The sequence below is a fragment of the Capra hircus genome, chromosome 5 (assembly GCF_001704415.2).
Source record: "Capra hircus breed San Clemente chromosome 5, ASM170441v1, whole genome shotgun sequence".
NCBI lineage: Eukaryota > Metazoa > Chordata > Mammalia > Artiodactyla > Bovidae > Capra > Capra hircus.
This window is the reverse complement of record NC_030812.1, coordinates 33,252,164-33,265,174: the sequence shown is the minus strand read 5'-3', so window position 1 is coordinate 33,265,174 and position 13,011 is coordinate 33,252,164. Positions and strand designations below refer to the sequence as shown.

General features: G+C 40.8%; 1 long non-coding RNA gene across 1 annotated transcript in view; it reads right to left on the bottom strand.

Moving 5' to 3' along the window:
* Window positions 1-5,819, bottom strand: part of LOC102190664 — a 70,757-nt gene extending 64,938 nt beyond the window's left edge. The window contains exon 1 of the long non-coding RNA XR_310002.3: window positions 5,564-5,819. This is a non-coding gene — a long non-coding RNA (uncharacterized LOC102190664). The remainder of the gene's footprint in view (window positions 1-5,563) is intronic.

Here is a 13,011-nt window from a genome sequence, read left to right as displayed (position 1 = left end):
AAATATTAAAGATAAGTATTATGCAAGCACAAGCGTGTTTCTTGTGGAGTTAATCTCTGTGTGATCTTTCATTCCCAGCCCTCTGACTCTGCCAGCCAAGCCCAGGGCAGGCACTTCAAACCTATCACTATCTTGTCTCTACCACAGAGGTTGGGAAATGAATTCTATAAAATTATACTTTGTGTTCAGAATCCTGTATTTGTGATTTGAAGTTGGTCCACTCCTCAGTCAGTTCTTGGAGGAGCTGTAATTCTTCAATCTCCCTAATTATCCCCATGGATATAAAATGTTCAGGACCTTGTAGGATCTTTCTTTAGGACATGATCCATTTCTTGCCCTTTTGAGAGATAGCCAAAATCTTAGGATGAAAAAATAACTCTTGATGAAAGGGTTTTGGACAGTTCTCCCAAAGCAGCCACTGAATTACGGGAAAAACATTTATGGGGAGAAACCACAGGGCATGGAGGCAGGGTCTAATTCAGTCATCAATAAGTCCATTGTTTCTATCTTAGGAATCTTATTTTTCCATGGAAGTTCTTTAAAAGGGCTAGAGCACTCAGAGAACCACTTCAGTTCTATGTGGGGTCCCAGAGAAAGACTTGGGCAGTGAGTAGGGAGGAGAGTTTTCTGCTGATGAAGGGAGCTGAGTCAGGCGTTTCCAGGGGCTTATTTGCAGGCGGGTTGACCATAGTGAGGAGGATACTCTTAGACAGGATCGGGTTTCACATGAGGGTCAGGAGATCTAAGGAGGACCATCAACTCCAAGCAGGAAGCAAGTTACTTTTTTTTTGTTTGTTCCCAGAATATTCAGTTGCAAAATGAGCATAAGAATACCTGGGCCCAGCCTTCTTAGCAAAGTTATTATGCTGATCAAACCAGAAATGAGGAAGAGGGGGAAACTAAAACGGTTATTAAGCATTTTGAGATGCTAAACATGTTATAGAAATGGCTTTCATTTCATTTTGAAAGAGGCAATAGCATTTTCTGTTTATTAAGTGGCCCACAAAATTAATGAGAGATGTTCAAATGCTCTGAGCCCTTAAGGAAGAATGAGTATGAACACAGGAACCAACAGTCTGTCTTCTGTGAATTGCTGCTGCTGCTGCTAAGTCGCTTCAGTCGTGTGAATTGCTAGTGGTAGTGAAAAGAGGCCCACTTCCAACATCTTCTTCGGTTTGAAGTCTTTGCCTAAACACGGTTATGCAATATTTTGGAAGTCAGTTCCAAGCTTGCTCTAGTTGCTTATGAGAGATTTTGTTTATTAAATAATTTTCTGAAATTTACCAAGTTTTAGTGACTCACAGATTCATGCTAACTTATGTCTGACATTTATAGAATGAGAGGGGGAGAGATCACCTAATTTATCCTGTGTTTTACAGGAAAGGAAACCGGGAGCCAGGAAGTCTAAATGACTTGCCTGGAGCTGTATGCTGTGCCCATGGGAAAGCTGGGCTGGAACCCATCCTCCAACCTTCCTAGCTCAGTGTTTATCTTCAAATACACTTTCCATGAATACTCTGGACATATATCCTACTTTCATGGTCAAAGCTAAATCCTTGGAAGAAAGTAAGAATGAATTTTTCCCTGTGATTTCAAAATAAGAGAAACATTTTGTAATTGTAATACACCATGCTTTTAAGAATGTATAGTTCTCTGTAGAATCTGTAGGTCATAAAGTGCTTTCCAACACATTTAGGCTCTGTAACAATTCAGGTGAAGATTGTTATTAATAGAAGCAGCTTGGTCAATTTTCCAAAAATCAAAATTGGGACTCAGGAAAGGTTTGGGTTTTTAATTCCATTTTGGGAGTTTTTGTTATGCTATAAGAAAGATGATACCTAAGTTCTCTTAAGTATGAGTGATCATTAGTCACAGAGAGGAGACTCCCAGATACCTGCCCCCCAACTTCCTTCAGCTCCACGCTGAAGCTAGGCTCTGCCTCAGTGTATCCTAAAATGTTGACACCCACACTGCTGTGACATGCCAATTCATCGTGGACTGAGTTTTCCAGCTCATCAATCAACAAAAACTCACTTGAGAAAGGCCTAGTTGAATTCACACTAGCAGTGGCAACAATAATAAAAACAGTTGACGTTTATCAGATACTTATCATTTCTAGATTACTGTTAATTTATTGACTGATTTGATTTTCCCAGCAAGGCTATGACCATTATATTTCAATTTTATAGATGAGCCACAGAGAGGGTAGGTAACCTCAGGTAACACAGCTAGTAAATGGTAGGTAAGTAAAATTTGCATTTTTGTTTTCCTTATTAAAAGTGTTGGGAAGATCCCTTGGAGAAGGAAATGGCAGCCCACTCCAGTATTCTTGCCTGGGAAATCCCATGGACAGAGGAGCCTGGTGGGCTACAGTCCATGGGATCGCACAGAGCTGGACACAACTGAGCGACTAACACTTTCCTTTTCAGTATTTTCATATAGTTAACTCCAACTGTTCAATCCTTTGTCTATGGTCTAAGATTCTCCCCTTACTGAAGCTCAGGTTCTAAGCTCCAAAACCACTGGGTTGAACTAGCAGTTCATTCTAGTACTATTGTCCCCTCACCACTACTGAGGGCTTCCCTTGTGGTTCAGCTGGCAGAGAATCTGTCTGTAATGTGGGAGACCTGGGTTTGATTCCTGGGTTGGGAAAAGCCTCTGGAGAAGGGAAAGGCTACCCATTCCAGTACTCTGGCCTGGAGAATTCCATGGGGTTGCAAAGAGTTGGATACGTCTGAGGGACATTCACTTACATCACTTTCACCTACTACTGAGGCAAGAGGCAGAAGGCCCCCACCCAGGGTAAAGCAATTGGATATTCATTCTCTATGGACTGAAACTCCAAGACAAGAATAGCAGGGCAATTGAGGGAAGAAGCTAGGCCCTGCCCAGACCACATACTTCTTATTCTCCAAGTCAAGAGAACTCCCTGGCCACACATACCCAGAAAAGGCTCCTTGGAGGCCAGAGCAGAGTTTTGTCAAGGGATGTTCTACCCAGATGCCTTTTTGGTAGGATCCATCTTGACTAAGAGATGCGTGTGCACACCTGGGAGGATCCTGAGGTATACCAGATATGGACTGTGAACCTGGCAAATCAAAATGATTGGTCAAAGGAAACCTGGAAGAAATATCCCATCAAAGTAATTCAAACTGCCACGAGGGTGTGACTCAGTGACTCTCACCCCCTGAGTCCTCCTGTGTGACTATCCACATGTACTGTACTTTTCCCCTCTTAACAAATGCTTTACTTGCTCCATTATTTTCCATCTTTGCGGAAATTCTTCTCTACAAAGCCAAAGGATCAGGGCCTATGTCACTGACCACTGGTCTAATTGCGAGGATCTGGTGCTTTCATTGCCACAACCCAGCCCAATTTCTGGTGGGGAACCCAAGACCCACTTCAAGGCATTGCAGGCCAAGGCCACTGGAGATCACCACCATATGGTCCATGAGCCTAGGCTGTCCCATCACACCCTAGTCTGCTCCACCTTATCCTACATCATGGCAACACACTGCAATATTCTTGCCTGGGGAATCCCATTAACGGAGAAGCCTGGCGTGCTATGTATGCTGAGGGGTGGCAAAGAGTTGAGCAGGACTGAGCATGCACACACACACACAAACAAAAATATCCCTATTTCCAGGGATAAGCAAAAGTTACATTGTTATCATTTGTATTTATATACAAGCATTAAGCTTACGAAATTTCCAGACATTTTAACATAGGAAAGATGGGATATAAAATATAAAATGGGATGTAAAATAACCACTCCTCTCCTCCCTCCACCCTTTACTTCTTAAAATATTCATTTGAGCAAACTCACTACTCAGTGGTAATACAAAATCTTCCCACAAAAGAATATAAAGTCCCAAATCTAACAGTTCTTTCCTTTGAGTTGACAAGTGTGTAAAGAGAAAACTAGGTTAAACGAACATAAGGGCAACCTGTGATGGGGCAACAGGAAGGTGACGTCTCCAAGTAAACACCCAGGCTTGTGTAGAGACTTCTGCAGAGCAGATAAGGCTTGCCGCTCATGTGATGCTGTGCTGGGTGTGATGCTCATGTGTGCTGTGCATATGAGCATGTGCTGGGTGTCCTGTATTGTTTGAATTTAAAGTCTTTTTCAGCATCAGCTACTGAGGGGCCACCCTCCTTGCTGCCCCTGAAGTGTTAGGTCCCAGAAATTCCATCTTTCATTTGAGATGCCCAGCTGTGAGTTCAACGGTACACTTGATGTAACTCGGAAATGAATCATCTCAAATGATGATTTCCTCTACTTAGAATCAATGAGCTTTCAAAAACTATTAAAGATATTGAAATGTGTACCTTTTTTTATGTGAAAGGCCTTTATGAGGTGCCTTTACCAGTCCTTGACATAAAGCCAAGTAGGGGGCAAAAGAGAAGTTCAAATCGTATAGACGGGATTGATGTTGAAAGAAATGGAAATAATTGTTTATGTATCCGTTTGACATGCCAGCCAGAAAGGGGTTAAGTTCCTGCCTGCGCTGCATTTTCTTCCTTATGAACTAAGCACTAAAATATGCCCACTTCATCATTTTCCTCACACACCTAGCTCTTCCTCTATAATGCCTTGTCTCTACTTGCCTGCAGACTGAGCTCCCCATATTTTGCTTCTGACTCTAAACACCCATGATCACTCATGATGAGAGAGCATCAGTTAATGAGATGGCTGTGAGATGTTGAGAACGTTCTGTTTGGCTTGTAAAGCCATGACTGTCTTTTATAATGGAACTTTTATCTTCTGACAGAGAGCTTGGAGCTCACATCTTTTTTTTTTTTTTTTTTTGCTTAGCATTTTCATTAGTGGTTAATGGTGACTATTCAAGGATTTCATTCTTCTGTCCTGGAGAGCTGGGTTGAAGATGGGGAGGCAGGCGGACATTTCTTTCTACTTCTCTGTGGGTCCCACAAGGCTTTTACAGAGCAGGGTGATAAACTATCTCCTGAAGGAGAGGAAGGTTTATCCTTATATCATGAACCTATCATTGTGGCCGACACACAAGGCAGATACATAAACCTCACTACCAATGCAAACGTCACTTTCCCCTTCATTTCATATGGAAATTGGCTTGTCAAATAGGAAGTCATGTGGATGTTGAGTTAGACACAGGTCATTTCCTTTGGCTACAGAGGAGCCTGCGAAATGAGAGTCACCATGCCCTTAACCTGCATTCCAGTTCAATCAATAACCCAGGGGCCAAGGTAATCACTTGATGTAGAGTCACTACTTGACTTTTCTGCTTCATTGTATTTACAGTTAGAGAAAAAACACATCCCACAACGCAATACGTACATGCTTTCTATCAAGGATGTAGCATAAGTGTAAACAAAGTGCCCTCTTAAGTCAATATTTGCTGGGAAAAGCACAGAGTGTTCTTGGTATTGTTACGGTACTAAGGTTTCACAAGCTAAGAAAAACATTGAATTTGCTACATAGTTATGTACAAGTACTATGAAGCATAACAGCAAAAAAGCAGTCATACATTTCAATAAAATCAAATTCATACATGCTTTAATAGGCAAAAACTTTTGTACTTACATAGGCCATGGATGGAGTCTTCTGTCCCGTTTCTCATGGGGGGGAACACAGCTTTAAATGTTTTGTTGGGAAATAAAATTGTCTTTTTTGGATTTCCATTAGATGGAAATGAATAGATGAATAATGTATATGTCTTCTGCCAATTAAAAAAAAAAGGGTCCTGTGATTTGTACAGCTGTGACTGAGAGGAGCCAATTGACACTTGAAGGCAAAGGAAGGTGGAAAATGAAAGAATAAATGAGTGGAAAATTCCACAGCTCAGAATCCCAGCGCTCTCTCAAGGACAAGATTGTTACTTGAGAAGCCTCTGTTGAATTTTTGGCATTCTTGCATTATCTCACTTTGAAGATGGAATGTAAACCATGGTTTTCAGCCAGTATCACTGTTCTCTGAAGTACATTCAGTTAGATTTGCTGGGACTCTTTGGTAATATCAATTTCCCTAAATTTAACTGAACAATTAAGGTTTCAAAAGCTTTGGGCATTCATGATCTCTCTTAGCGGAAAGAGCAGCTGCTCTTTCGGATGTCGTGGTAAATTCCCTTTCCGTGGGACTCTGAGTGTTAACCCAGAAAGAGATCCACTCATTCACAAAGCTTTTAAAGACAATTTTGGCTACTTGCATAGTCTACTGCTACTCTTAGGAGTATTGCTAGAAGTTCATTTGCTATAGAGATCGTGAGAACTGCCAACAAGTGGGCTTGGAAAAACTGGACAGGTGCCAGTTGCTGGTGACAAAGATACTTTCTTCTGGTTTGTTATTGTGGCAGAACAGTTATTAAAACTTCATCTCTTCTTAATTTGTCTATTTATTAAAAAAGAAAACAGGGAAGATTCTGGTGGGGGGGGTGGTAATGTTAGTTTTTAAAGTCAAATACTCACTAAAACCTCTGGAATTTGAGTTTCTGTTCTTGTCTTTGTGTCAATAAATAACATATATTGAAAGTTATGTTTAAACATTGATTGTTGATCACCTCGTTTTCAACTAATTAGAGATCTGTGCCTGATCAAAAAGGGTGGTTTCAGCAGAATTGAAAGAGGCACATGTAATCCAATGTTCATTTCAGCAAGCTTTAAAACAGCTAGGACATGAAAGCAATCTAGATGTCCATTAGCAGACGAACGGATAAGGAAGTTGTGGTACATATCAGTTCAGTTCAGTTCAGTCGCTCTGTCATGTCTGACTCTTTGTGACCCCATGAATCTCAGCACATCAGGCCTCCCTGTTCATCACCACCTCCCGGAGTTCACTCAGACTCACGTCCATCAAGTCAGTGATGCCATTCAGCCATCTCATCCTCTGTCGTCCCCTTCTCCTCCTGCCCCCAATCCCTCCCAGCATCAGAGTCTTTTCCAATGAGTCAACTCTTCGCATCAGGTGGCCAAAGTACTGGGGTTTCAGCTTTAGCATCATTCCTTCCAAAGAAATCCCAGGATTGATCTCCTTCAGAATGGACTGGTCGGATCTCCTTGCAGTCCAAGGGACTCTCAAGAGTCTTCTCCAACACCACAGTTCAAAAGCATCAATTCTTTGGTGCTCAGCCTTCTTCACAGTCCAACTCTCACATCCATACATGACCACTGGAAAAACCATAGCCTTGGCTAGACGGACCTTAGTCGGCAAAGTAATGTCTCTGCTTTTGAATATGCTATCTAGGTTGGTCATAACTTTTCTATACAGAATGGAATATTACTCAGCTGCAAAAAAGACACATTTGAGCCAGTTCCAATGCGGTGGATGAAACTGGATTATAGATAGTGAAGTAAGTCAGAAAGAGAAACACCAAAACAGTGTATTAACAAATATATGTGGAATTTAGAAAGATGGTAATGACAATCCTATATGCAAGGCAGCAAAAGAGACACAGATGAAAAGAAAAGACTTTTGGACTCAGTGAGAGAAGGTGAGGGTGGGATAATTTGAGAGAATAGCATTGAAACATGTATATTATCATATGTAAAATAGATGACCAGTGCAAGTTCGATGCATAAAGCAGGGCACTCAAAGCTGGTGGTCTGGGACAACCCAGAGGGATGCAGTGGGGAGGGATGTGGGGGACATGTGCACCCATGGCTGATTCAGGTTGATGTATGGCAAAAACTACAATATTGTAAAGTAATTATCCTCCAATTAAAATAAAGAATTTTTAGAAAGGTTGGTTTTAGGACACTTAAAAGATCCCTTAGCATAAATAGCATGAGTATAAATAGCAGCATATATGGCAAATATACAGAAAAATCAATTAATAAAGACTCACTACTCTTTCAGAATTTAGAAATATTTCTTACCGGTTTGTCGCTGAGATTTTCAATGCCTGCTTTAAATTAGAAATTTGAGTTTGCTTTAATATCCAGTATAGAAAGGATTCTGAAAAAAGGGTTGGCATTCAAAACATACTTGGTCATTGCCAGAAGAACCTGATGAATTGTGTCCGTGTTTTCACTTAGGGGTAGACTATATGCCACGGACGCTCCACAAAGGATGTGTTCCCTGGTGCAGGTTCGACTGTAGGTCTTTCCTGCTCTTCCTGTAGGGCTGCACTAGGTCCTACAGTTTAGGGCATTAAGTGAGGCTGTTTTCCTGTAAGAATAGTTGAGAAACTTTTCCTTATAGAGGTGTCTGTTTTTGAAATGCAGACTTCTGCTGCTGCTGCTAAGTCACTTCAGTCGTACAGACTTCTAGCATGATACAATCCAATTATTTCCCTTTTATCTAATTAGGCATTCTATCACTCACGGGATGAAATATCTTTAATAACAGAGAATGTAGTTTCTGAGAAATTTGAACCAACAAGGAAAATATAGTATTGACAGTTTTTAGTAACATCGCTATTGTATTAGTTAGGAAGATTCTTTTGATGACAAGTCACAGAAAGTGACATAAAAGATAGAGGTTTATTGAAACAATTCTGAGAACTCTCAGAGGCTGTAAGCAAGAATTGTCCAGGGAGGCCTTGGGAAGGGGAGGCACCATGGAAATTTAAAGAGATCATGTCAAATGACTCAGTTCTCCAGACACCAGATTAACACCAGATTCTCAGTTCTTGGGAGAAAAAGTCTTATTAGGCCAGTGTGGGTCTCTGTTCACCTTGGACACAGACACTTTCAGTTTTCACAAGCAGAAAAAAGGTAACAAACTGAAGAACTTGAAGCTGGGAGAGAGAACAGATAGAAAGCAATAAAAGAACATATCCAGAAATGTTCAAAATCCCAGAGACAATAGAAGGCATTTTTGTTTGAAGAGCTGCAATTAGAACAGTAGGGATTATGGAGAATAAGGTGGGAGATCCTTGAAGTGAGAGATAAGCAGAGGTCAAATAATGAAATGTATGGTGAGTTATGCCAGGGACTTTTATGGAGGACAATGAGAACTGATTGAAGTGTTTTAAATGGGGGATACACGATAATATTTTTTAATTATAAAAATTACTCTGAGGCTGAATCAGAGAAGATAAGACTAGAAGTGGGGAAATGAGTTAGGAGAATAACAGGAATGCAAGAGAGCTCCATGGGGTCACAAAGAGCCGGATGTGACTAAGCCACTGAACTGAACTGAAGAGAGAGAGCAGGGGGCTGAACCAGAGTGGTGCTAGTGGCAATGGAAAAAAGCAGATATAAACAAGAGTTCAATAGGAAGTGTTGTATAAACAACTCATACAACTCAACAAAAAAAACAAACAACCCAATCAACAAATAAGAGAAGACATCCAGACGGCTAACATCAAAAGGTGTTAGGAACATCAAAAGATGTACAACATTGCTAATCATTAGAGAAATGCAAATCAAAACCACAATGAGGTATCACTCACTCTGGTCAGAATGGCCATCATCAAAAAGTCTATACAGATAACAAATGCTGGCGTGGGTGTGGAGAAAAGAGAACCCTCTTATGCTGTTGGTGGGAATGTAAATTGGTACAACTGCTACAGAAAACAGCAAGGAGTTTCCTTAAAAAACTAAAAATAGAGCTACCACATGATCCAGCAATCCCACTCCTGTACATATATCCAGAAAAGACGAAAACTCTAATTTGAAAAAATACATGCATCATAGCAGCATTATTCACAAGAGCTAAGACATGGAAGTGTTCATCAACAGATGAAAAGGTAAAGAAGATGTATGTGTGTGAGAGACACACACACACAATGGAATATCAGTGTTAGTCGCTTCAGTCGTGTCCGACTCGTTGCGAACCTGTGGACTTTAGTCTGCCGGGCTCCTCTGTCCATGAGATTTTCCAGGCAAGAATAATGGAGGGGGCTGCCATTTCCTTCTCCAGGGGATCTTCCCAATGCAGGGACTGAACCCAGTTCTCCTGCACTGTGGGCATTACTCAACCATAAAAAGAAAATAATAATGCCATTTTCAGCAATTTGGATGGAACTAAAGATTATCGTATTAAGTAAAATAAGCTAGACTGAGAAAAAAATATTATATGCTACAGCTTATTTGTAGAATCTAAAATAATGATATGAACTCAATGAACTAATTTACAAAACAGAAACAGACCCACAAACATAGAAAACAAACTTATGGTTGCCAGAGGGGAAAGAAGGGGTAGGGATAAATTGGGAGTGTGGGTTTAACAGATAACAGAATACCATATGCGAAACAGGTGAACAAGGATTTGCTCTACAGCACAGGGAACTGTTTTCAAAATCTTGTAATAAACTCTAATGGAAAAGAATAAAACGAATACACATACATATGTAATTGAATCCCTTTGCTGTACATCCGAAACTAACACAATATTATAAATGAATTATACTTCAATAAAAACTTTAAAAAAAAGGTTTGATGAGAAATGGGTAGGGAGGAATAAAGAGTAGGGGCAAGGACAGATTCAGGCTCCTGGTATGGACAACCCAGTGAACAACAGAGTCTGTCTCTGAAATGGGGAGGGGAAAGCCAGGGAGGATAGCGAGTTTTGTGTGGTGAGTTCTTGCATGGTATGCTTTAAAGGATCATGTGATAGCAAGTAGAGGTTTTCAGTAGTTGTTACAAGTCTGATGATCAGGAAAAGGATGTGAGATAGAGGTGAGGTTTAGGGAGTCAGAAGAGTATACAGAAGTGCACTGAGAAGTGTTGGAGGGAGCCGTTGTTTCTCTTGGTCTTCATAGTCTCTATGGGGAAAGAGCGTTGGGAGCTTCTGACATCGGTACCTTTGAGAACAATCCCTGATGAGACTGAGGCAAACTTAAACTTGTCAGGAAACCCTCCCTCTGCAAGGTAAATTTATGGTGATGCAAAGGCAAAGAAGAGATTTCTCTTTCCTCACAGAACACTGTGCATGCTCCAGTGAATTGCTAAGAATGAAAAAATATCTTTAGTGTGTGTTCTCTATCCATATGCATGGAACATTGGTTGATGATCTGGACATATTAACTTCTGGCACAAGGCCTGGAATCAGCACAGTTGGAATGCTGATCAGGTGGCCAAGGTAAGTTCCCTGATGAGATTATATTTTATCTTCATCCCTTATAGACTCAGATCCTTGACCTGGGACCCAGCAAGGGCTAAGGAAACATTCATTAATTGTATCGAGGTTCTTCCACAGAACAGCTTCATATTCTAGGGATTCCTTCTTGTGCTGTCCAATCACTTCTGATTTGTCAGTGTGGAGTGAGGATGTCCAGGATGGTGGATGGAGTGAGGATGGTCCAGATACTTTTTTGTGAAGCCTATATTTTTGGGGTATAGAGTGCTTAGAAATTTTTTGACCTTTTAGGAACCCCAAACTGTGAAAAGCCCTCCTAACATTCTATCAACAAATATTCACCCTGAATTTTTTATTTCTGATGCCATCCTTAGGTAAACTAATTTTAAAACATACTGGTTAAAGGTTATAGCCAGGCTTCTCAGGTAGCACTAGCGGTAAAGAACCTTCCTGTCAATGCAGGAGATATAAGAGACATAGGTTTGATCCCTGGGTCAGGAAGATCCCCTGGAGGAGGGCATGGCAACTCACTCCAGTATTCTTGCCTGGAAAATCCCATGGACAGAGGAGCTTGGTAGGCTATACAGTCCATGGGATAACAAAGAGTCAGACATGACTGAATCAGCTAAGTATGATGCAAAGGTTGTAGCCAGGGCAGGAAATAGCATTAATGGCCATATCAGTTAGGATTCATCTGATTACAAGTTACAGAATATCTGACCCAAAGTAGCTTAGGCAAGGCAAATATGTGACTTCGGGTATGACTTTAAATAGGACTCAGTGGTGCAGCCATGGAGAGTTACTCTTGTAAATTTTGATTCTACTTCCTCTGGGCTGAATTCATTCTCAGGAAAAATCTTCTTTCAGGGTTGCAAGATATATACTAGGAACTACAAAATCCTTCCAAGCTGAAATTCTGCAGAAAAAGTGAGAGTCCTTATTGTAGCATCTCCTACTGAAGTGTTATTGGCTTTGATAGAGTTATTTGCCCACTGTAACCCTGTCGTTATGATTCAGAGAACAGGAAACACTGATTAGCTTGGTCTTATGAGTCTGGTCTACTATTAGCTTAGTGGAGCAAAAGACTGGTCCCGGTTTGGTGCTCTACTCTGAGCCCAGAGTATATGGGCTAGTTTGGAAAGATGTGTTGTTCCCCAGGAGAAATGTGAATGAAGGCCAAGTGGCAAGAACAATTGATGGCATGTAATCCACATTTTCCTTCTTGCACCCATGGCAGACATTGATCACCAATCATGGTATTTTTCTCATTGTACCTGGGCGTGGCTTTATCAGTGCAGTGCTGTAGTCAGCCTCTAACAATCCAGCAGAGTTACTGAGCAAGGCAAAAATGCAAAAAGATACTTGGAAATTCCTAGATAAAGCTACCCTTTCCTTATCAGTAAATCAGGACAGAAACAGACTAAAAGAATTCTATAGTAAGGTCGAAATTAATCATTGATGAGCATTTTTCATTGCCCCCTTTTTGGTTTCTTTCTCTCTCTGTGTGTTAGCTTATTAATAAGAAAATTTTGCTTTTCGGTTCTGAGAAAACTCCCTGGGGAGCTGTGGAAAAGTAATAAATTTGTTCTTTTAATGGTGGACATTAAAAGTATTGGAACATATTCTGTGATTTTAGTGGGCACAACGTGTCCAAAATAACTATGTATTTTCCTACAAGAAAAATGCAAAATGTAAACAAATGCAATCAGGCTCAAACAGATGGGTTTTTTTCTGGGGCCCAGTGGTCAGGATTTCAGGAATTCTGAGTCTGAAACCTGACTCTGCACCACTGTCACCCAGAACTAACACGTAGATGACCATTTGTACAACCACAGGGACCCCAGAAGGCCCCTGCCTTCCTGTGTCATCATCTCTAAATGCTTTCTGCACTGGCCAGAAATTCCAGAATTAAACGTTCATTTTGTGTGTGTGATTTTTAAGCTTTGCTTCCTTTGTCTCTTTTTAAAAAGCCCTTAGAAAGGCCCCCTGAAGACAGACCATTAAGTTCTCCT